Below are 24,507 nucleotides of genomic sequence, written 5' to 3'. Positions count from 1 at the left end.
GCCCTGGGACAAATGGGGGAGACATACACTTCTGTTTTCTAAGAGGTTGATGCCTAAGAGGTGGAGGTGGTTTCAGTACCCAGGAAAAAAATCTAAACTGTTGCTTTCTGTGGGAAGATGTTGGCAAAGAATACACATTTGTAGTTTATAAGATGAATAAAACCTAATATACACTGTGATGGTTGTAGTAAATAATAATGTATTATATACTTGAAATTTGCCAAGAGAGTAGATCTGAAGTATTAATACACACATGCAAACACACACACACACACACACACAAAGGTGAGGGATATGTTAATTGGCTTGATTGTGGTCATTTCACAGTGTATTCATTTGTCAAAACATCACATTGTACACCTTGAATATATACACTTTTTGTGAATTCTACCTCAATAAAGCTGGGGAAAAAATGACCAACCCAAAGGCATGCCATCCTCTCCAAGGTGTGAGTCTAGAGGGCAGAGCAGGAATGCAGCCTCCACATCTTGCTGAGGCTCGGCAAGGAGAATCGAGGTATGTGGTCTAGTGACAAGCAGGGAAACAGCATTTCGGAACACTGCTTATGGTGGGAGGTTGAAGTGAAAGCCACTGGCTGATCTGCATGCAATTGTGCCAAGAAAAAAAAAAACGTTTTGGGCACTTTCATGGTCATGGCTTGGTTAAGAGTGAGCAGGAAGTCCACTTGGCCTCTGCTGGCAGGGCTGCTCAACACTGGAAGTTTTAGTGATTTGATTTGACAGGTACCAGGGGTCCATCTTCAATACTGAGCACTGTGCTAAACAAATAGGAGATGTCCAAGAAATCAACTTGTGATTGATAGATTATCAGGATATACCTCATTGATATACCTCATCACAGCACCACCATTAATTAATTACATGACCCCAGGATAACAGCTTAACCTCTCCGTTCCCTCACATGGAATGAGCATGGTACCATTTGATGTCCTTGGCCTCTATAACTGTTCAAAAAGGGTAAGATGAAATGAAGGTGGAAAAAGTCTGCAGTGGGCCAGAAGTGACAGGTTAGTCTTCTTTCCCCACAGGTGCTGCTATTTTGGGTGTTTTGTGCTTGTGGAGCAGAAAGAATGCTGAAGCAGGAATGCAGGTGATTCAAGACTAAGCTCGGCCTTGAAGGGGTCACCACTAGATATTTTCCCTTATGGTCTCTGCAGGACAATAGACCAAGGAGGTAATGGTTATATTGCTCTGTACTTTTACTGCTCTAACTTATAAGGCCAAGTTAAGTTCCTGGATTAAGAAATCAAGCTTTCTATTGCGCCCTAAATTGAATGGTGCGAGTCCTGATTTAACCAATCATTGTTTTGTAAAGGCAGATCCTCAGCTGGCTGTATTGTAGGACTACAACCAGCAACATCTCTGATCCACAGGCCATCTGACTCTTCTGAAAGATCCCCAGTGGCCTGGTGTTATGGTTTGAATTGTATGCACCCCCAGCTCCAATGCATATGTAGAAGTCCTAACCCTCAGTACATAGAATGTGACCTTATTTGGAGCTAGGGTCTTCACAGACATGATCAAGTTAAAATGAGGTAATTAGGATGATCCCTAATCCAATACAGCTGCTGTCCTTATAAAGTGGGAAATGTGGAGACAGTTATTCACTTAGAGAGAACACTGTGTGAGGATGAAGGCAGAGATCAGGTGATGCTTCTGTAAATCAAAGAGCACCAAAGATTGGAGTGAGTTGGCTGAAGGCAAGAAGCAAACGAACAAAGAACACCAAAGATTGTCCACAAATCACCAGAAGCTGGGAGAGAGACCTGGAGCCGATTCTTTCTCGGTAAGGAACCAAATCTGCCAACACTTTGCTTTTGGACTTCTAATCTCCAGAACTGAGATGATAATTCTATTGTTCAAGCCACTCAGTTTGTGGCACTTCATTAGAGCAGACTTAGCAACCTAATACATATGGAATCTCTGTTTATGAAAAAGCTGGTTCTTTGTATGAATAGCAGAGGCTTATACAACACTTACAATTTAGCAGGCACTGTCCTAGGCACTTATATTAATTCCTTTATTCCTCATAAGAATCCTAGAAAGTAGCAGCTCATAGTATCCTCATTTTGCACATGAGGAAACTGAGGGACAGAGGGATTCAATAATCTGCCCGAAGTTACCATGTCACTGTGTGATAGAATCAGAAACCTTTCATGCTTGTGATGTGGGGCACTTCTCATGGCATCAGCTTGTTCTTACGAAAAGCTGAAATCTGCTGCCTTGGAATAACAGGAGCAACTTTATTTTCCACTCTATAGGATGGCCTCTCTGCTGCGTTTATGCTTTGGCTTCTGGAGCCTTTACCCTCTCAGGCACTCTCCACTGAGTACCTCCTACTTTGTCAACATCACTATTAATTACCTCAGTGATCCAGAACAAAGGCAGGTCCCCAGATGTGGTCTGATTCAAATGGAAAATGGTCTAAATATTATAGTGATCCCTAGTCATTTTATTGGTTTTTTTTCCCCCAGCACTTTAGGGCTTTTGTGTGTATGTATGTATGTGCATGTGTGTATATGTGCCTGTTGGTATTTGTATTATATTCCAATATTTTAAAATTTGGTTTGCCCGTGGTTCTTTATTTTTGTTAAGCTTAATTGTTTTCTACCTCTTTCTCTCTATCTCTAAAATGCTGAATCACGCTCAGCTCCAAAGGCCATGACTTATTCCTGGCTTGGTCTGACCAAGATGAGCTCTATTACATCTCCTTCTCTGTGACCTTCCTTGGGTGATGCAGCAAGTCCAAAATTCCAGTCTATTCACCTTCCATGAGGTCTTGGAAGATCCTCCCTTACGAGAAATGTTCTCCAGCCTGGGAGAGAAAGGAAGGCTAAATCAGTGTTCTTAGCAGTTACCCTAGGACTCTGGGATTCTTTATACATCTTTGTCTCTGCGCCCCTATCTACTAGAAATACCGAGTCCCAAAGACATCTCAAATCTCCTTCTTTTCCATGGTGGGTGACTTTTGTCTTCTTGAAGGCATTTGGGCTTTTCTGCTGCCCCCGAGCCATGTCTCTCTGACTATAGTCAGAAGTTACTGCTTCTGTTTTTGCTGACGTGGGGCATGTCTTTGTTTCTAGTGATTTTTATCACTCTCTAACAAGCTCTGATAAAGTTTCATCTGCCTTTTAAGTTTTTTTGCAGCCCTCTCTCTTGTGGAACTTAGAATCCATTTTCCTGGGGCTAGATGGAAGCACATAGGCTTACACTTAGAAACAGTCCTTCCTGCGAGTAGCGGGCCACTCTCCTACCCAAAGTTCAGACACTCCATCAGAGCCAACATTCTTTTCATCACTTCTGGGAAGCCCAGTGGGTTCTGATATGGACATTGTCAGTTGCTTTCTAGCATCAATTCTTTCTTACTTCCTAATGGAACCCAGATTTTCTTTGAATATTCAACCCTTATGCCCAATGCAGCCCAATAACTCAAGAAAGGAACATCAAATCTCTCAGAGGTGAGTCTGGATGCATCCAGGCCATCTCCCTTACTGGTCAGGGCTTAAGACAATTCATGCTTGATAGTTCCCTGGCAACTATTGGTACAGTGGTGGGCATGGGAACTCATGGGTCAAATAAGACTGAAGGGAAGGATTTTTATTCTATGGTTGGAAGAGTTTTTGTCTCTTGCTCACTGAACATGAACAAGAAAAAATGTAGCTCTAGATGCTGTTGACAGTCAATTTGCAACCATGAAGAAAGCCAGCCTGGTACAACACCAGCACATGCAGAAGGGCCAAGCTGGGAATATTTCGAGCAACAGAGCCCAGGCTATGATGTGCCTAGACTTTCTGCTATGTGGGGTAATACATTTTTTTTTATTGTTTACACCTCTGTGGGTCTAACACATCTTAATTGACACAGAACCTTAAAGAAAATAAGAATCCTGTGGTCTTGCCAGGTACAGTAGAGCTTCTGAGGTAGGTTTGCATGGGGAAAACTCAGATTTTCAATGTTGAAATATTGGCTGTATTTGTACAATGCAACTAAAATGTTTACTTCTTATTGATTAGTTTAAAAAAAAAAAAAAAAAAAAAAAAAGCCCAGGACAGAGATGCTCACTGCATCCTCAAATGACTCTTCTCCACTGATCAATATTTTATTCCAGATATTTTGTCTGAATATTCTACCTGTCTTGACTAAAGAGTAGAAATGGTCACATGGCAAACTGAACATGTCTTATAAGTAATACATAACTATGAGAACCTTTAAAATCCCTCAAAAACCTGCTCTTGATTTTGTAAAATTGTCTAAATTACATTGGAAAAGGGAAATATTTAGTTTTGGGGGGACTGCATATATGACTAAAACAGAAAAAGAAAAATAGATCATGGCCTTTCATTTCTAGATGACTGCTCTTAGGAAAGGTATTTCATGTCTTCCTCACAAAAAGTGTAAATCTTCTTTGTAGTATGTCACATCTCTGTTGACTTGGAGAATGAGGGGCTTTATGCTATAAAATGATTATTTCCAACATTTCTAATCAAATAGCTTATAAGGAAATGAGTTGTATATGGTCCAAACGGGGTTGATGCAGAATCGGTTCTTGGCTTTGTGGTAGGTCAGATGAGTTTTCAAGTTTTAGACGTTTAGTCTCTTTTCTTTTGTGACAGCTTCATTTTAATGCCTAAGAACCGGTAGCCTGGGGTTTCCTCAATTCTTGGGTAATATAAAGCTTCATTAGTATTTTTGACCTGGGCCTGGAGTCATTTGCTTTTGTAAAGCAAAGAAGGGCTAATTCTTGTAAAGAATAAACTTTTCTGGTTTTATTTCAAGTAATCAAAGTATAACTTCTAGGTTTTATTTTAGCAAAATTTATGTATCTGTGGAGAGTGTGCGTGTGTGTGTGTGTCTAAGTACACGCATGCATGAGCTTTTTATAAACCGGTAACAACCAGGAGATGTGGTAACATAGAATGGACCGTGCATTCTTTTCTTGAGGGAGAGATAAATCATTCTTCTCAGGTGGAATCTTTTATTTATGCTTTCGGATTCCATTTTATCAAGAAAGCTTTGGTTTTCCTTTTTGGCTTTGTCTAAGCTGTTCTTTAGCAAGTAATTGAAATCAAGCTGACATTTATTAGTGAGGACATGGTCCACTCCAATCTCATACTCACAGTCTAGCCGCTGCCGTACAAATTTTGCTATGGACTTTCCTATTTGTGACTACGTGTGTGTAATGGCAATGGTGTATGGTTGCAGATTTACTGTCTCTAAGTCAATGGAATGAAATCACTGTGCACTCCCATGACATAAGAGTTAGTTATCAGGGGTTTTTATTTTGTCATTAAAAGAATGACAACTTAAAATCTGAGCAATTAGATAGGGTTATCATAGGAATACAAGATTTTTAGTAATGGGTCCTATGTTGAGAATGTTCCTATTTTCTAAGACATTTCCACACTCTTAACACTTTTTGCTCACAATAATCCTGGAAGTCAGCAAAGCACACACCATTATCCCTGCCTTACAGTTGAACCACACGACTCAGGGAAGCAAAGCAGTTTTCCCAAGGTCACTCAGTGAAAATGTGGCCAGTCTTGGGACTTACATTCATAGCTTCTGGGCTCTACTCTCTTTCTACCACAGAGAGAACCAAAGGTGGAAACAGTACTCTGAGATCATGTCCAGAATATTTCCTCTGTTGTTCTTGACATTGACATTTAAATATATTCCATTGAGATTTTGAATAACTCCCTTTGTTGGAAGACAATATATTTATTTGGGTACCTTGGCTGGTGTGCTGGTTAAATCATTTGTGGTGTTAAATGCCTCTTAGGACGAGGGTGGAGATGGTTCTAGAAAGACCTAGCCACACATTCCTATCTTTCTTAAAGGCCCAGAAATTCATATTCCCTGGGGATGGAACCTCTTAGGTTCAGGTGTTGAAAGACCCTGCCGGTGGTGTTAGCTCCCCTACTGGAAGACTTGAAAAATTTTAATGATCTTTCTGCATCTAAGAGATACTATTTTGTCCTGATAGTCATATCTCCTGGAATTCCCTTTGTGATTTCAAGAACTCGCTGAGTTAACCATTTTTTGAGTGTCTATTTCAGGCTGCAGGGCTCAGTCCTCCCTTTGGTGATCTCACCATGTTTTCTTGTTTGCAGGAACTGTATTTGGGAGCAAACAGTCGATTTTGCTAAGATAAGTGATACACTAAAGACACTGAAACATGGTTTTTCTACTTGAGTTACTCTGCTCTTACGGAATATCCCATTGAGTGAATGCTGGACGCAGATGGTTCCTTTTAAACCTGAATCAATATGTTCCAGAAGTTGTGCTATTAACGTTTGAAATCTGTAAAGCAGAATACTTAAAGGCTGCTGCTTTAAATTGGGGAAACAGTATCTTTTGGTCTTGAGTGCCATTTTTGTTTAACTCTGAAGAGTACCCCCTTGGTGGCTGACTGCTCGCTATCCTCAGCTCCTGATCATTTCTCTTTCTCTCTGTCTTTGGCTGCCTGCCTTCTCTGTACCTTAGATACCCAAGAAGTCCCTTCCAGGGCTGTGTAACTTGCTGCCTTTCTTGTGTTCCTCTCTCTACTTGGCATTCCGCACCTCTTCATCCTGGTATTCCTGTTGTCCTCTTTGTCTACCTCATATCCATGGCTCAACTTGAGGGCAACAACAGTAACAACAATTTATTGAGCCCCCTTGTAATTGAAGTCCATGCATTTTGGTAATTGGCCCAGCGTTGCCAATTAGAAAGTGGCCAGTTAGAAAGCTAGAAAGTGTACTATTTGAACCCAGACTACCTGCTTTCCAATTTGCCATGGTGACTTCTCAAACTTTATACTGCCTATGCCCATCAATGATGAGCACCTCCGGGCTGCCATGGGGGTCCCCAGGAAGCAGGCCTGAGATAAACTGTCAATTCACATAGTCACAGAAGATTGGATCCAGGCAGGATTTTGGATGTCATCTAACCCAATTCCATCATTTGACAGATGGAAAAACTGAGGTGGGAGAATCCAGAGGGCTGGTGAGTTAAGGCAGCATGGCGGAGTAGAATGAACATGATATTTCATGATAGTCCAGGGTTCCAATCCAAACTGGTAATAAGTCAACGGGCCTTGACCAACTCAATCTCTTTGAGCATCAGTTTCATTTGGTATGAAATGAAAATCATAACACCTAAAAATTATGTGTGTATAGTGCCTACCTGTGGTGGGTTTTAAGAACTGATGCCTGTTATATTATGACAACCAGTCTAGTAGCCACCTTGCTTGGATCCTGGGAGGGGCCCTACTGAGCTGGAGGGCAGCATGTCAGCCTGTGCCAGGCAGGGGAAGGAAAGAGGTAGCTCATTTGCCCCTTGTCCTCTTATCTGTTGACACTCAATCCATAAATGATCTTGTCCCATTCCAATGGTTTGCTGTATTTGTCAGAGCTTGGTCAGGGAAACAGAAGCTACACGAAGTATTATGAGCAGTAATATTTTAATTCAGAGAAGTAGAGTCTTACAATACTGTTGGAAGGGCTGGGAGCTAGGGTAGGGGGAACTCAAGCTGCTGACCTCAGCTGCATGTAGCACTGAAATGGGTCATTCTCAAATGCCTGCCCTGAAGTCACTGTAATTTCAAGAGTCTATAGGAAGCCAGTGCCACTGGCCTATAGTTCCAGGACAGGCGATTCACTGGGCTTGCCTGGAAACCTCTGCATCTACCAACTGACCACAGGTATGCCAGGAACCGATGCTGGAGAACACTGGTTCCAAATCTTGTGCAAGGGCTCTTAGAGGCGGACTCTAACTCACAGCTACACTGGGAAGATTTCTGGGAAATGTGTTTCCAGGTCCTCCCCTGTGATGCAGAGAGAATGTGGCAGGAGGTGGTATTGATGCCAAATTATCAGCCCACAAACAAACATGAGCTTTATTCCTTTTGAAAACATTTTTTCATTCTTCACTACATGCAATAAACACTGTTTTAGTGCCCAAGACTGTGTGAGACCTGGTCTCTATGATTGTCACAAATACAATAAAGACCACAGACATGAATGGGAGTGAGAAATGGAATGCGGTACTCTTTATTCTCTTTTAAAACTTGCCCTTTTATCAGGAATATTGGCCTGAAATTATTTTATTGTTGTGTCTCTGCCAGGTTTTGGTAACAGGATGATGCTGGTCTCATAAAATGAGTTAGGGAGGAGTTTCTCTTTTTCTGTTGTTTGGAATAGTTTCAGAAGGAATGGTACCAGCTCCTCTTTGTACCTCTGTGGCTCACCGGCTGTGAGTCCATCTGGTCCTGGGCTTTTTTTGGTTCATAGGCTATTAATTACTGCCTCAATTTTAGAACTTGTTCATTGGTCTATTCAGGGATTCGACTTCTTCCTGGTTTAGTCTTGGGAAGGGTGTATGTATCCAGAAATTTATCCATTTCGTCTAGATTTTCTAGTTTATTTACATAGAGGTGTTTATAGTATTGTCTGATAGTAGTTTGTATTTCTGTGGGATCAGTGGTGATATCCCCTTTATAATTTTTTTTTTTTTTTTTTTTTGAGATGTGGTCTTGCTCTGTTGATGAGGCTAAAGTGCAGTGGCACGATCTTGGCTCACTGCAACCTCCACCTCCTGGGTTCAAGCGGTTCTCCTGCCTCAGCCTCCCAAGTAGCTGGGATTACAGGTATGCACCACCACCCCTGGCTAAGTTTTGTATTTTTAGTAGAGATGGGGTTTCATCACATTGGTCAGGCTGGTCTCAAACTCCTGACCTTGTGATCTGCCCGCCTCAGCCTCCCTATCATTTTTTGTTGTGTCTATTTGATTTTTCTCTCTTTTTTCTTTATTAGTCTGGCTAGCAGTCTGTCTATTTTGTTAATCTTTCAAAAAAAAAAAAACAGCTCCTGGATTCATTGAGTTTTTGAAGGGTTTTCGTTTCTCTATCTCCTTCAGTTCAGCTCTGGTCTTAGTTATTTCTTGCCTTCTGCTAACTTTTGAATTTGTTTGCTCTTGCTTCTCTAGTTCATTTAATTGTGATGTTAGGATGTTGATTTTAGATCTTTCCTGCTTTCTGCTGTGGGCATTTGGTGCTATAAATTTCCCTCTAAACACTGCTTTAGCTGTGTCACAGAGATTCTGGTACATTGTGTCTTTGTTCTCATTGATTTTAAAGAAATTATTTATTTCTGCCTTTATTTCGTTATTTACCCAGTAGTTATTCAGGAGCAGGTTGTTCAGTTTCCATGTAGTTGTGCAGTTTTGAGTGAGTTTCTTAATCCTGAGCTCTAATTTGATTGCACTGTGGTCTGAGAGACTGTTATGATTTCCCTTCTTTTGCATTTGCTGAGGAGTGTTTTACTTCCAATTATGTGGTCAGTTTTAGAATAAGAGCAGTGTGGTGCTGAGAAGAAAGTATATTCTGTTGATTTGGGCTGGAGAGTTTTGTAGATGTCTGTTATGTCCTGCTGTTCCAGAGCTGAGTTCAAATCCTGAATATCCTTGTTAATTTTCTGTCCCGTTGATCTGTCTAATATTGACAGTGGGGTGTTAAAGTCTCCCACTATTGTTGTGTGGGAGTCTAAGTCTCTTTGTACGTCTCTAAGAACTTGCCGTATGAATCTGGGTGCTCCTGTATTGGGTGCGTATATATTTAGGATAGTTAGCTCTTCTTGTTGCATTGATCCCTTTACCATTATGTAATGCCCTTCTTTGTCTTTTTTGATCTTTGTTGGTTTAAAGTGTTTTATCAGAGACTAGGATTGCAACTCCTGCTTTTTTTTCCTTTTTTTTTTTTTTTTTTTTTTTTCCATTTGCTTGGTAAATCTTCCTCCATCCCTTTATTTTGAGCCTATGTGTGTGTGTTTGCATGTGAGATGGGTCTCCTGAATACAGCACACCAATGGGTCTTGACTCTTTATCAAACTTGCCAGTCTGTGTCTTTTAATTGGGGCATTGAGCCCATTTACATTTAAGGTTAATATTGTTATGTATGGATTTGATACTGTCATTATGATGCTAGCTGGTTATTTTGCCTGTTAGTTGATGCAGTTTCTTCGTAGTGTCAGTGGTCATTACAGTTGGGTCCGTTTTTGCAGTGGCTGCTCCTGGTTTTTCCTTTCCATGTTTAGTGCTTCCTTCAGGAGCTCTTGTAAGGCAGGCCTGGTGGTGACAAAATCGCTCAGCCTTTGCTTGTCTGTAAAGGATTTTATTTCTCCTTCGCTTATGAAACTTAGTTTGTGAAAATGCTCCATAAAATACTGGCAAACCAAATCCAGCAGCACATTAAAAAGCTTATCCACCACGATCAACTCTGCTTCATCCCTGGGATGCAAGGCTGGTTCAACATACGCAAATCAATAAATGTAATCCACAACATAAACAGACCCAATGACAAAAACCACATGTTTATCTCAATAGATGCAGAAAAGGCCTTTGATAAAATTCAACACTCCTTCATGCTAAAAACTCTCAATAAACTAAGTATTGATGGAACGTATCTCAAAATAATAAGAGCTATTTATGACAGACCCACAGCCAATATCATACTGAATGGGCAAAAGCTGGAAGTTTTCCCCTTGAAAACGGGCACAAGACAAGGATGCCCTCTCTCACCACTCCTATTCAACATAGTATTGGAAGTTCTGGCCAGGGCAATCAGGCAAGAGAAAGAAAAAGTTATTCAAATAGAAATAGAGGAAGTCAAATTGTCCCTGTTTGCAGATGCCAACCAAATGCCCATCAATGATATACTGGATAAAGAAAATGTGGCACATATACACCATGGAATACTATCCAGCCATAAAAAGGATGAGTTCATGTCCTTTGCAGGGACATAAATGAAAGTGGAAACCATCATTCTCAGCAAACTAACACAGGGACAGAAAACCAAACACTGCATGTTCTCACTCATAAGTGGGAGTTGAACAATGAAAACACATGGACACAGGGAGGGGAACATCACACACCAGGGCCTGTCAGGGGGTGGGGGTCAAGGGGAGGGATAGCATTAGGAGAAATACCTAATGTAGATGATAGGTTGATGGGTGCAGCAAACCACCATGGTACGTGTATACATATGGAACAAACCTGCATGCTCTGCATATGTATCCCACAACTTAAAGTATAATTTTTAAAAATGCTCTTTTGTACAAAAGTAGGGAAATAAAAATGAAAGAGAAGGAAATCAATGGTGGCCTCACTTTTATCTACATGTCCCCGAAGCACACAACCTTTCACCATGAAGTTAATTTTTAAAAAAATTAGTCATTCCAGTGACCTTATGAAGCCTAACATGAGTTTCAAATATTGGCTAAGAGTAGGAGCTATATTCTGAAATAAACAGAGACACTCTTAATAATTCCCAAAATGTCTGATGTAGTGAAGTACTTTCAGAGAATTAATGCAATTAAGAAAAATAGCATTCCTTTTAAGAGGGATGATTAGGGCAATAGGAGAAATAATTCTTGAAAGTTGAGACATGTGTCCTGGTTCTTACCTCTGACCATTTCTTTTTTCTACTCTCTTTCTTCATTTTCTTGTTCTCCAGTTCTCTTTTCTGTCCTCTTCCTACTTGTGCCATTTGCTCTTCCCTTTCTAACAGACTTGGCCATAGCCAGTGATGGTCACCCCCCACCTGGGAATGCTGATTGTGTGACTAAATCATTTGCGGATCACATGATTAACTAACTGGAGCTGACTGATTAGTCCGCTAGGTCTCAGAATGTGTCCTCCCTGAACCCCTCCTCCATCCCACATACATCTTCGTCACTGGATTTCAAATACAGATAGTGTACAGGAAGAGATAGGAGCCATTTTTTTTCCAGTATCTTCTCCACCCCCACCCCAAACTCATCATTCTACCCAATGGCAAAGAAATGAGATAATTAGAATTCTTCTTTCATTAGAAAATGTGCAAGATGAGACCCAAGAGGTGGAACATGCCAGATGTTGTGGAGAGCATGACTGCTCAGTCCCTTTGGCCACATATGCTGAAGTCATGAAATTGGGAAATCTGACTCAGGAATCACCATCCAGTGTGGGAGCTGACGAAGCACCAAATGCTCTGGGACAACTGGTCAACCTGCCAGTCCCTGGAGCACAGGCCTGGTCTGAGGCTGCTCTCCGGCCGTGATCAGTCAGAGGGGAATGGGAGAGTTGGGACTCCTTCTGCACATTCTAGGAAACCCTGAAAGGTTCAGATTCAAGGTGAGCTGTGAGCTGGGAATACCTGCAGTTGCAAGGGAAGGTCTGTTGATATTTCTGATTCTTTCTGAGGGCCTGGAGTCTATCTCCAGGTGAATGGTAGAGTACCTTGGATGCATATGTCTGTTTTAGGTATCAGAGGAATAAGATAGGATGCTCCAATAGGTTTCAATGAGAGAGTGTGAGAAACCACATACTTCTGTGCTTTTTGTTACAGCTGTATCTTTTTAAAAATTTAGATGTGAGGCCGGGCGCGGTGGCTCAAGCCTGTAATCCCAGCACTTTGGGAGGCCGAGACGGGTGGATCACGAGGTCAGGAGATCGAGACCATCCTGGCTAACACGGTGAAACCCCGTCTCTACTAAAAAATACAAAAAACTAGTTGGGCGAGGTGGCGGGCGCCTGTAGTCCCAGCTACTCGGGAGGCTGAGGCAGGAGAATGGTCTAAACCCGGGAGGCGGAGCTTGCAGTGAGCTGAGATCCGGCCACTGCTCCCCAGCCTGGGCGACAGAGCAAGACTCTGTCTCAAAAAAAAAAAAAAAAAATTAAGATGTGAGTGAGTCATCACTTTCTAAAAAAATGAACAAAGACATAAGAGGGAACAAGGTTTTAAATACAGGCTCTAGGCTCAGCGTGTTCCTCACTGAGCCCAATTCCAATCAATTCTTGGTCTGTCCTAAGCTGCTGTTCCAGGTCTAAGTGGTACATTTATCCCAATTTTAAAAAATAGATTCAGAAAGTTTGAGCTCTGTGTTACTTTTCTCCAGTCTTGACACAACTTGGAGAAGCAAATAGGATCCTCCTCCTCAGCTCTGCTTATCAGCTCTGGGACCCCTCCAAGTTTCCTTCACTCCCTGAAGCCTGGAATGTCCTTTCAGGCTCAGATGGCGAGACATTCCTCAGACATGGGGTCCTCTAATCAATATCACCCAGGTGACCTGACTCTCAAATGAGTTTAGGTTGCAATCACTTGGGAAGCTTGTTCTAAATGCAGATTCCAGGCAGCCAGCCCCAAAGGTGTGGGTGGCCCCCGCAGGCACCTTTAGTGTGTTTCCAGGTGAGTCTGATAGAGTTGCTGAGATACACTGGTCTGCCTGGGACAGCTGCCTCAGGAACTTTTTTTTTGGCAGTGATGCTTCTGCACCACTTCCTCCTTTGGTTCCCCGCTCTCCCTGCCCACCCCCCTCCCCCGAAGCAGGTGCAGACATTTGCTAACAGAGGTTCTTTGCTATAAGTCATAGCATTTTACAACTAGCTTTCTGCAGAACACTTGAAAAAAAAGGAGTTCAACCTAAACATAGCCAAACAACTTTTACCAGAGCAGTAAAGTGATTTCCTCACTGGGCTCTGCTCTGAGGCAGATCTGAGGAGCTCTGTTCACTCTGGGCCCTTTTGCAAGTTTACCCCGGGCTCACCTTTGGCAAGATTCACCCTGCAAGAGACCTGGACCACCATGTGGGATCTGGTCTCCGTGGACTGTCATGCTGGCTTATTTCAGACTCGTGTCCCCAGGGGTGGGTGGGAGCTGGCTGAGGCCTCAGGCCAGCTGGGTAGCAGAGCCTCGTGCCCGGCTGGCCCTGTGCTGCCTGGTGGCCTTCTGAGCTCTGCAACATGGGTGGTCCTCGTGCTGGCAGAGCAGAAGGCTGTGGGAGTTCATGGCCCCCTCTGGGGGACATGACGAATGGCCTTGCTGACAAAACGTGGTCTGCTTTCCATCTCTGAGCTATGAACGGTTTCATTTTCAAAGCAAGAAAACAAACCACGGGAACCAGACACAACACACCCAGGCCACAAACGATACAGCCGTTTTCTCATCTCAAATAAGGGACCTGCAAAGGTAAAAGAAAAACGGCTTTGTTAGAATTCTTTGATGAAAAGCAAATACGGAAAACTCAACCGGAGGTTGTAATGAGACTTCCTTCGCCTTCCCTCACTGGTCCTTCTCCTGACCTGGTGGAGTCCCAGTCCTCTGTGGTGGGCCAGCCTACATGATAGTGACCTTCAGGGGCTTCCCACAGGCCACTGTGGAGGTGGGAGAGGCAGGGAGTAGGGGGAATTCAGGCAGGCAGGTCGGTGCTCTCAGCCCCTCTGCACCCCACCAGCCCCATTTCTATCTGATTCATTTAATACACTTCCATTAACATTTCTTTTGAAGGAAAGGTTCAGCATCTAAAGAACATTTGAAATATTCTAGTCTAGTCTGATCTCACATGCATGCTAATGAATGGTTCCAGTGAAGAAAGAAGGAGAAAAGAATAGTAATTTAACAAGAAGTGCATTGATTTCTGTGCCTCTCCTCTCTCTGATGTTGCCCACTGTTTCCCTTTAACATTTGTTCCTTTCTTTAGGGGTATGTGTGATAACTTAAGGCTGAGTTCTCGAGAGTGAGAAAGAACTAGCCAAAAATTTTGTCCCTGTATCTTGTGAATGATAGCACAAGCAAGCCAGCTAACCAACATAAGTGAGTACCCTGCCTCAGCCTCTAGTGCTCGGCACATAGACCCGTATGCCACAACTAGCTCATGGATATAGAGGCTATCCTGTCTATGTTCCTATAGTAATATAGGAAATATAATACAAAAATTGGGGTAGCTGCCAGATTGATAATGTCTCACCCTCCTATGGCCCCGCCACTGAGTACTCCCCATTGGCCATGTGTGGCTTTGTTTCTCTAGCCATTGTTAATTGAGCCAAACTGGGCCAGTGGATTCTTTCTCCTGCTAGTGGCTAAAAGCATGGACTCAGGCTAAGCCAGGAGATGTAGTAAGAGGTTGGACAATAAGCAGTGTGGGGAGAGAGGATCATGAGTAAAGGTAGGGGTGCATAAATGAGTACAGAGTGCACGGTGGACTGGAGGGAGCACTTGGAAAGAGGGGTGAGCCCCACCCAGCTGCATCAGGTTAAGGTATTTGGATTGTTCTTTTAGGCCTTTAGCAGCCATTAGGAGGTGCCTATGTGAAATCAAATCTAAAATTTTCAGTGTTGACTGTAGTGGTCCAGTGAAGATGAATAAAGAGGGGTGAGGTGGTTAGGAGAGTCTGTCTCAAAATGGTTCATGTGTTCACATTTGGGAAACCTTTATGGAGTGGGTGCTCATTGTGTATCAAAGGAGAGGGGGAAAGGACTTAAACTATGGTGTCAGTGTGAGGAAGAAGCAGGAACAGATTCACAATCCAGGCCCAATTAGTACCTCATGACCAATTTGATGTGGGTATGAGGGAGGGGCAAGAGTCAAGAGTTATTTAGTCCACAAAAGGACTGATAGGGCTTCGTAGGAAAAGAAGCTATTTGGGAGGTGGTGGGGATGTATATGGAAATGAGTTTTCTCCTTAAGAGTGGGATTATTTTAACATTCAGAGGACTTTCAGGAGATGTAGTTCCAATGCACACCTTCTACAAAACTAATGTTAAAGCAAACAAGTATCTTACATCAAGATATGAAATAATCAGAAAGTGTTAACAGGGAGGTCATCCAAGAAACAGGTTATTAGAAAGGAGTGTGATAGATTTGGGCAGGGACACAGATCTAAACCATCAAGTCAAATTGCAAGCCGCCCAGTGTTGGAGGAGGGGCCTGATGGAGGTGATTGGATCCTGGGAGAAGATTTCCCCGTTGCTGTCTCATGAGCGTGAGCAAGTTCTCATGAGATCTGGTTGTTTAAGTGGGTAGTACCTGCCCCATCTCCTCCTCCTGTTCTGGCCATGTGAGACGTGTATGCTTCCTTTCACTTTCCTCCGTGATTGTAAGTTTCCTGAGGCCTCCCAGCCATGCTTCCTGTATAGCCTGAAGAGCCATGAGCCAAATACACCTCTTTTCTTTATAAATTACCCAGCCTCAGGTATTTCTTTACAGCAATGTGAGAAGGGACTAATAGTGTGTGTGATCCCAGTGCTAATGTGAAGCCCCCTTGGGAGCAGTTGTGCCTCTTATTGACTCCGAGCAAGGCAAGGACACAATCGCCTTCGGTGAGCATAGGCTGCTTTGCAGAACGTACATTCACATGTGGGCCCATGGAAAAATAGGGGTCAAACTGTTCTGGGGAAGAATGCTCAGAACAGATCTTATTTTCCACCAGTTCTTTCCCCTACTCCTATTCTTTTAGAACTTCCCTCAAAGATTTTCCTTCAAGCTTCTGAAATCTACACTTTCTTTCTCTCTCCCCCCTCTTTCATTTTCTCTTTCTATGTCCCTCTTTCTGTCTCTATCTCTATTCTCTCTCTGACACACACTCTCTCTCTCTGTCACACACACATGTTGAAATATGGAAAACTCTGAGTTATTAGGATAGTTCTTCTGAATCACCTATTTCCTCATAGAAATGAAGGGAAGACATAGGGGTGGGGAACCAGAGCAGGGGCTTTTGTGTCAGGCAAACCTGGTGTTGACTTGTGAATCTGACATATGCCAGATGTGACCCTGGGTAAGGTACTGAACTTCTCTGAGCTTCAGTGTCTGTAATACTTCATAGGGCTATTTCAATGTTGGAGGGAGTATACATACACACACACACACATGTTTATATATACACACACATATGTATACACACATATGTATACACACACGCGTGCGTGTGTGTGTGTATATATGTATATACCGCCTCCAACATATGATATATGATATAGGGGTATGTTTATATATAATATCTAATGCTTAGTAGGCATTTGATAAATATAATTAAATTAGTTCTGTGTTTCTATACACTGAAGGTTTTCCTCCTTCATTGCTCATTGTCGTAAATAATGGTCCCAGCATATCTTCCAACAGGTGAAATTCTCTAGAAACAAAACTTTAGCAAATATCAGCGTGGAATTTATTCATGTTTTATTTAATTACTTGGGGCATTTAATGAAAGAATGAATTATTAAATGAGAACATTGATTGTTCCCTCTGTATGGCAAGAAGATCTCCTGTGTATGCTTAAAATAGCTCCATAAAATGTAGAGCAGGCCATAGTAAATTAAAGAAAGGAAGGAAAACGGAACAAGGATTGAAAACACAATTTAGCCTGTAAATCTGCATAAATGACAACCACACCCCAATTACCCCACACCTCTGCACTCAGGATTTCCATCTGTCTGGATGGGTGGTGAGTCCAGACCCAAAAAAGGATTATATGCTGCTACAGGAAGTTGAAGATGTGTGACTGCTATATTCATGAGTTAAAAGAAAGCAAGCTCTTTGGTTAGTGTGTGCCTCTAGACAGCTGTACCCTGCTTTACCCTGCCATGTGCCCTGGAAGCCTTGTTCTTTAACTTCTCACTTGTTCTTTGTCCAGTGGAAGCCCTAGACAGATATGGAAGGGAGGGAGAAGAGAAAGTTTGAGGTATTTATCCCCTGGTCCTCTCAAGTGAGACTACTGTCCCTCTTCAGTAGGGTCTTTCTCTATGACACACATCTCCCAAGTTCTAGAAACCACTCCCTTTCCTCATCCACTTGGGGCTAGAAGTAGTGATAGCTCCCTTGTTTTTAGACCCAGTGTACTGCACCATCCAGAATGAACCAGAAGGTAGTTCACTCTGCCCACACTTGGTAGATAATACTTTTGTTAAGCCCTTCTAGAATTCTAATTTGAGCATACCACCTGTTTCCTACTGGGATCTTGACTGGTACAATTAGCTCTGATGAAAACCAAGTCTCCCTAATATCAAAGGCTGAGAAAATGGAAGGAAAGGAGACAAAAGGAGAAAATAGAAATTCAGAAAGAAGAAGAGAGGTTTATGAGGGTGATGAAGCGTATCCTTGGAGAACAGAGGAGTAGAGAAGGCATGATGCAAAGTGGAGTAACACCCACTGAGTGAATGGGGGAAAGAAACTGAAACCCAACCCAGGAGGCTGGCCTGTCTATCAGGCTGAGACTCCCCAGCCCTGGAACACACCCCAAGTGTCAAGGTGAAACCATACAAGCCAATCCACACAGATGAGATGGAATGTTTATGGCAGGGGGAAATTGGGTCCCACTTAGGTAAGTAATCGCTGAGTGCCTCACTGTATTAAGGCACAATCTAAGAGTGGATGGTTATGGTTTGTATATGCTAGCGTGTAAGAGAAAAAGCTAAATTATATTCCATATATTCCAAAAGGGAAAGCAATATTTGTTGAAGGCCTACTCATTGTCAGAACAGGTGTATTTTAATCTCCACAACAGCCAGAAAATAGGTTAACATTATCCTCATTTTATTAGGTGAGGAAGTGTGTTCAGTGAAATTAAGTACTGAAGCTTGCTTGAAGCCACACAACTAGTGTGTTTCACAGGCAGGAGCTGAACACAACCTTTCGGATTTCACTGAGCAGCCATACTATCTCAAAAAAGGATGAATCTTTACCCAGCATGATCCCTGAATGTTTCCAGTAGTTGAGGCATGACCATATACTTCTATGTTCTGCTAGTTTTAACAGGGCAAGCCTTGCTAAGACTGCCCTGTGTTTAAGGTGCACCATTTACAAAGAGGCTCATAGAGATAAATAAATGCATCTCTCAGAACGAATCTGATCTATGTTATTGGTGAGAATCCAGACACAGCAGCATTGAACTTCAAATGTTGCCACTGAGACAGAAAAAGAGAGGGACTGACTGACTTACATTTCTGCCTTCTTTGCACCCCATGCATTCTGCCCTAGGTGGTGATCAACTTTATGTGGGTACCAGTCAGCTTCATGTTAGGAAATGTTATATGGAACTAGCAGTTAGAAGTGCCTACTGTGAGAAATGAGAAGCTAGTCTGAGCTTGAAAGGGAAAGAGACACGAAAACAATCCGCGTAGCCTTTGTAGCCAAGTATTTTGTTCAGTGCAATCCATTAGTTACTGAGAACATACACAGCACAGTTTAAGTGAGAGTTCAGCTATCTTTTAGCTTAGAGACTTTGGGCTAGTTAACATCTCTGAGCCTTTTTTCTCCTAATGCATAAAATGGGGCTAATACTATTACCCTAACTTACAGGGTCATTTTGAAGAGTTCATTAAATTCAAGCATGATACATGTGCTTTAAAGTGTTTGAAATGTAGTGGGTCAAAACAAATGGTCTCCAGTGTCATCATCACCATCATTATCATCATCATCATCATCATCATCATCATCATCATCAAGGACTTCATAGTCTGGTTGGAAGAATATATGAATAAGAGCTGCTGTTTAGAAAAAAATGTGTTGATTCTGAGCAGTTTCCCTCAAAAGGAGAACAAGAAAGCTGGCTTTGGTCCACACTCTTGAGTGTTGGAGTAAGCCACCTAATTTCCCTGAGCCCCAGTTTTGGCATATGTACAATGGGCTGATCATATGTCAGCTTCCCAGTGTACTGTGTTAATGAAGTCGATGAAATGAAATCTAGTACCTTAGAACACAGAATTACAAGGGACCAAGAGTGCTCCTAACTTACAAGACTACTAGTTGGGTTTTTGCCACCTTGAATTGCTGTCTCAATTCACAACCAGTGTTTTAAAGATCCCTTTCTGTTTTCAAAAACAATTTCTTGATCCATTTTCCTATGGAATATTCCCCTTTGAAGAAATAGACTTACATGTGTTCGCCAGAGAAAGCGTCTAAATTGGGAGTGGGGGAGCAATGGTGGTACAGTATGCTGTGCACATATGTGGGCACGTATGTTCCTAGAAAAATCGAGACTGCTCTGAGGATTTCCAGTGCCAAGTCCTGCATCAGGGAGGGCTCATTTTGTAGCTCTGACATAGGATGGATATAATGATAATCCCTTATTTGGGAAAGCTTTCATTTGGGGGAAGATTTTTAATACTTTTTCTTAAAACTGAAAAACTAGTCAATATCAAATCCAGTTGATTCCAGACTGTTTAGAGACAGACTGTTAAGTGTAAGACTCTGGGTTTGAAAACTTCATCTCTTTAAGGCTTATTTAAAACATCAATGTTTTGCTAATTCTTGGAGATTTAATAAAGCACAACCAGGCTTTTAGACACCCTTAGAGGGGTTAACATGAGAATTCTTCTTAGGAGCATTGGTCTGTGCCAGTGGGGATGCAGCCTGTTCCCCCTGGTTTATTCTCCTAAGTTTCATTTTCACAACAGAGGAAAAGTGACAGAGGAGCCTGTAGGCTGGGAACATGGATGGGAAATGCCATTGCAGGGGCTCTCAGAAGGTTCTGGTGAGGAAGGGCTTTGCAAACACAGGACGAAGATGTGGCAGGTGAATAAGCTCAAGGGAGCGTGATTCAACCTGAAGACGAATCAGCTGTTTCTGATTTATTGTTGCACACCCTTTTCTAAGCATTTCTGATGTCCTTTTCATAAGAAAAATGCTGTGAGCTTCCCTAGTGACTTCTAAAACAAGTGTCTGAGAAGCAGCTTGTGGAGGGCACCTTTGCATGAAGGGTGCATCCAGACTCCCCCAAGTCCACCCCAGCTGGCAATATTCGTGGACTTCTGGTGGGTGACCACAGTCTGCACTGGTTTGGCAATGAGATAGTCTCAACAAGAAAGAGATCACACAACGAAGCCATTTAACAAGGACAATGATTAAGAAAAAGACTCAAATAGATCCTCTTCTGCAAGTGGGTAGGAAACTCGAAACAGACACAAGACAAGTTAGTGCATGTTGGCCAAGTATGAAGATGGAAAGAAAGAATGATTATAAAGAAACCCACCCACGCTCTCACTGGCCATTGCTTGCTTGTGGAAAAAGGCCAGTCTATGACAAACTAGAGACTCTTTGAGAAACCAACACTGTATGGAGATAGCTTTCAAGTTAAAAAAAAAAAAAAAAAATCTAATCCAGGCTTTGCAAAACATCAGTGAGTGCGTGTAATACCAGCAAAACCTGAGCTTTCAATAAATCAGAAAACAATGGGGGCATTGTCTGAACTCACCAAACAGTCTTTCGCTCCCACAGCACAGAACACTCTAATCTGTGTGCAGCCAAAACTCAGCCCCATCTTATCGAACTAAATTGATTTATGAGAGGAAAAACCTAAAAAGGGAAGCAGCAAAATAATGATATTAATTCTAATAATGCATTGACTGGTGCTTATATAAATCACTCTCCCCACTCGGATTGATTTCATCCGAGTAAAAACTCCATGCATAAGCCTATCTCCAGCCGCTCAGCTCAGGCAGCTACCTCAGGCCTCCTCTTGGAGATAGAGCTCAGGATAAAGGGTGGGGGGTCTGCTGGAAGTTCACAGGTATTTTGCCTGAGAAAGGCCTGTGGGATCAGCCCCAGAGGTATCGATGTAATTGGCCACACACACAAATGTTGCGGCATCCGAACATTTTTGGCAGCTCATGAAAGTGCCTTTCCTAGAGGCTACTTGAGTGTCCAAATAAAAGGGGATTTTGTTAGTGAAAACTGGAAAGAATAACCCATCTTAGGATCAGGCTAATAGGGCCTGGCCTGTTAAAATGTAACACTGGGCTGGCCAGAGTTGGAAATGTTGCTGGCAAGGGTTGGAAGCAGCTGCAAGGAGAGCCAAGCCTCGCTCCCAAGGAAAACTCTTCTGCTGGTTCAGGGGAGTTTTCTATAGCCCAGAGAGCCTGTCACATGCCCCCCACCAAGGGCAAGAGCTTCTGCTGGGGCAGAAGGGAGAGGGCCTGGGGTAGTTTCTGCCTCCCCCTTCACCCAAGCGCCCCTCTCCAATTCCCTACCCCATCCCCCAGGCTCTGTGATTCTAGGCAAGTGAGCCTCTGTGGCTGACCTCTGTGGCCTGTTTCTGCACACGGCCTGGGAACAGCAATTGCTCTCAGTGAGTATGCAGGGTGTTGACAGGCTTGGGCTGAGGGAGCTGGGAGGGAAGCAGAGAAAGCTGGACTGCAGAAATAAGGCCACAGAGGCCTTCTCTTATCAACAAAAGGCCCCCAGCTGAAGAAAGGTCTACTGCTCCTTGCTACACAAAGGAAATGTATTCTGCTGCAAGCCAGTCTCTGCCTTTCCGTGGAGCGTGTAGGCTCTCCACCTAGGGTGGCCAGGTAACATACAGGGCACCCAGTTAAATTTGAATTTCAGATAAACAATGAATAATATTTTAGTATAGATGGGTCCTGAATATTGCATAAGAAATAATTAAAATGTATTGTTTATCTGAAATTCAAATTTAATTGGGCATATTGTATGTTTATTTCTGCTATTAGGAAGAATTCTGAGACGTTCCCCAGTGACCCTCCCTCTGGTATAATCTCTTACCCCAAAGTGTAGGTGAAACCTGTGAATGTGATGCAACATCACTCCTGTGATTATGTTACACTAGATGGCAAAAGGGATTTTTGCAAATGCAATTAAGCTCACTAATCAGTTGACTATCGAGTTAAAGAGAAGATTATCTGGGTATACCTAACCAAACTACATGAACCCTTTAATTCTGGGTCTAGAGTCCAGAGAAAAAGGAAGTCAGGAATTTGAAGCAGTAGATAATTGTCTATTGACCTTGAAGGAGAAAACTGCTGTGTTGTGGAGAAGGCCACAGGGCAGGGAACAGTGGTCAGCCTCTAGGAGCTAAGACTAGCCCCCAATTGAAGCCAGGAAGAAAGCAGGGAACCTCAGCTCCATGCTGCAGTGAACTGGGTTCTGCCAACAACATGAGAGCTGGGAAGAAGCCCCCCAAGCCTTGGACGAGATGGCAGACCTGGCCAACACCTTGGCTTTAGCTATGTGAGACCTGAGTGGAGAACCCATCCAGACCATGCCAGACTCCTGAACCAGGGGAACTTTGAGGCACAAAAATACACGTTGTTTTAAGCTGCCGAGTTTGTGGTAATGTGTTCTCTGCAGCAATAGTAAACTAAAACACTGGCTATATCTGGCAGCCCTCCCTGCATCCTGTGGTCTCCAGCGTACACTTACAGGGGTTCCTGGTGTAGGCACCATGGACTGAAGATGAAGAACAGTAAAGGAAACAGATGTACTGGACTAACTCCTGTGAACATCCTCCACAGTCAAAGAGCAGGGCTAGAAGGGAAATTATGATATTGTCTGTTTTGGTGTCCATGTCCTGGCCTCCTAGACCCTGCAGCCCCAACATCTCAGTTTAGATCTGTAGACATGTACACACATGCTTGCTCTCCTACACACCTTCCTTTCCAGGGAGGAGTGTGGGGGATGAGCGTGTCACTTGTCTCAGACAGATGTAGTTGCTAGGTCACTAAGTAAACAGGTCGTCTCAGCCAAAGTTCATTGTGGATCTGAAGCTGTAGAAAGAGATGTATTTCATGTAAGGATAAACGTATGTGTGTGTGTGCGTGTATTGGAGGGGAAGGGTGGGTACAAATATAAACAGAAGGTGAAACAGTCTAGAACCTCCTTAGGCATGGATTAAGTTTCCGTGCAGATCATGTAAATAAGTCCTCATAATCTACAAGAAACTCGGATATCTTTTTTAAAAGGGTCAGAAGATCTGTGTGTGTTTTGCAATTCTCCAAATGTTCTTCTGCTTATGAATTCCCCTAAATTCACTTTCCAACAGCTCTTCGTCCCCCTGGTCTCATGCTGCCCTTGAAAGTGGCCGGAGGAAACTCTTAGGTGTCAGGCAGTCAGCATGGAGAGCTTCTTTTCATCCCCTGAGTGTCTGGAGATGTGAGTTTAATGAGAGGCATCGACCTTTGAATTATACAAATGGACCTCTTTAGCAATCACTTCCCTCCCCAGTCCATACCCACCCTCAGCTTTTAATCTTCTCAATTATATTTCCTTTCCATTGATTACTACTTTGCTAACTTTCAGATTGAGCAGGCAGTAAAACCTCAGCCGCACAGGTAATGCAATTGCTTTTCAAGCCTTGACGCCTGCGTCTCACCTCCTGAGGGGACCCGCGGGCCCCCCTCCCACCCTTTTGGGTCTTGGCAGGTCCATCAGCCTTCAATTGATTTTGCAAGATGGCCCCTTCCATCCAAAGATCTGTGCAATCCTGGTTAGGAAGATGGAGTTTCAGTTCTGAGCTTTAAGTAGCAAAGATAAGGGGGATTTGCATGCTGGCAGGGTGTGAGAAGGCCACTCACAGTCACCAACTGTTTGCAGCTAGGTCTGGGAATGGGCAAGGGATGGGCCTGGGAGCGGGGAGTTCTGGGTTCCTTTCCCACCGCTGTTCTGACTTTTTGAGTGACCTTCATTAAACCACTTAACTTGCTGTGCTTTCCTCTCACTGCCATCTGTAAGGGGGAAGACAACAGCACTTGTCTGTGAAAATGCTTTGAGGGATACTGGCATAAAAGACGCAATGTAAAAGCAAGTGATGGGCAATGTTTTCCATAAAGAGCCCCTTGTTTTCATCTGCAGGAGGCCTCATTTGAAGGCTAAGAAGAAAAATTGAGAAATGTCCTTGATATCCGAGGCCAGGCAGAGGACGTGGCTTGGGACAAGTTAGAAATCCCTTCTGTGGCTGGGGGCTCC

Source organism: Macaca mulatta, chromosome 15, assembly GCF_049350105.2.
Source record: "Macaca mulatta isolate MMU2019108-1 chromosome 15, T2T-MMU8v2.0, whole genome shotgun sequence".
Taxonomy (NCBI): domain Eukaryota; kingdom Metazoa; phylum Chordata; class Mammalia; order Primates; family Cercopithecidae; genus Macaca; species Macaca mulatta.
This window is presented reverse-complemented; position numbering follows the sequence as displayed.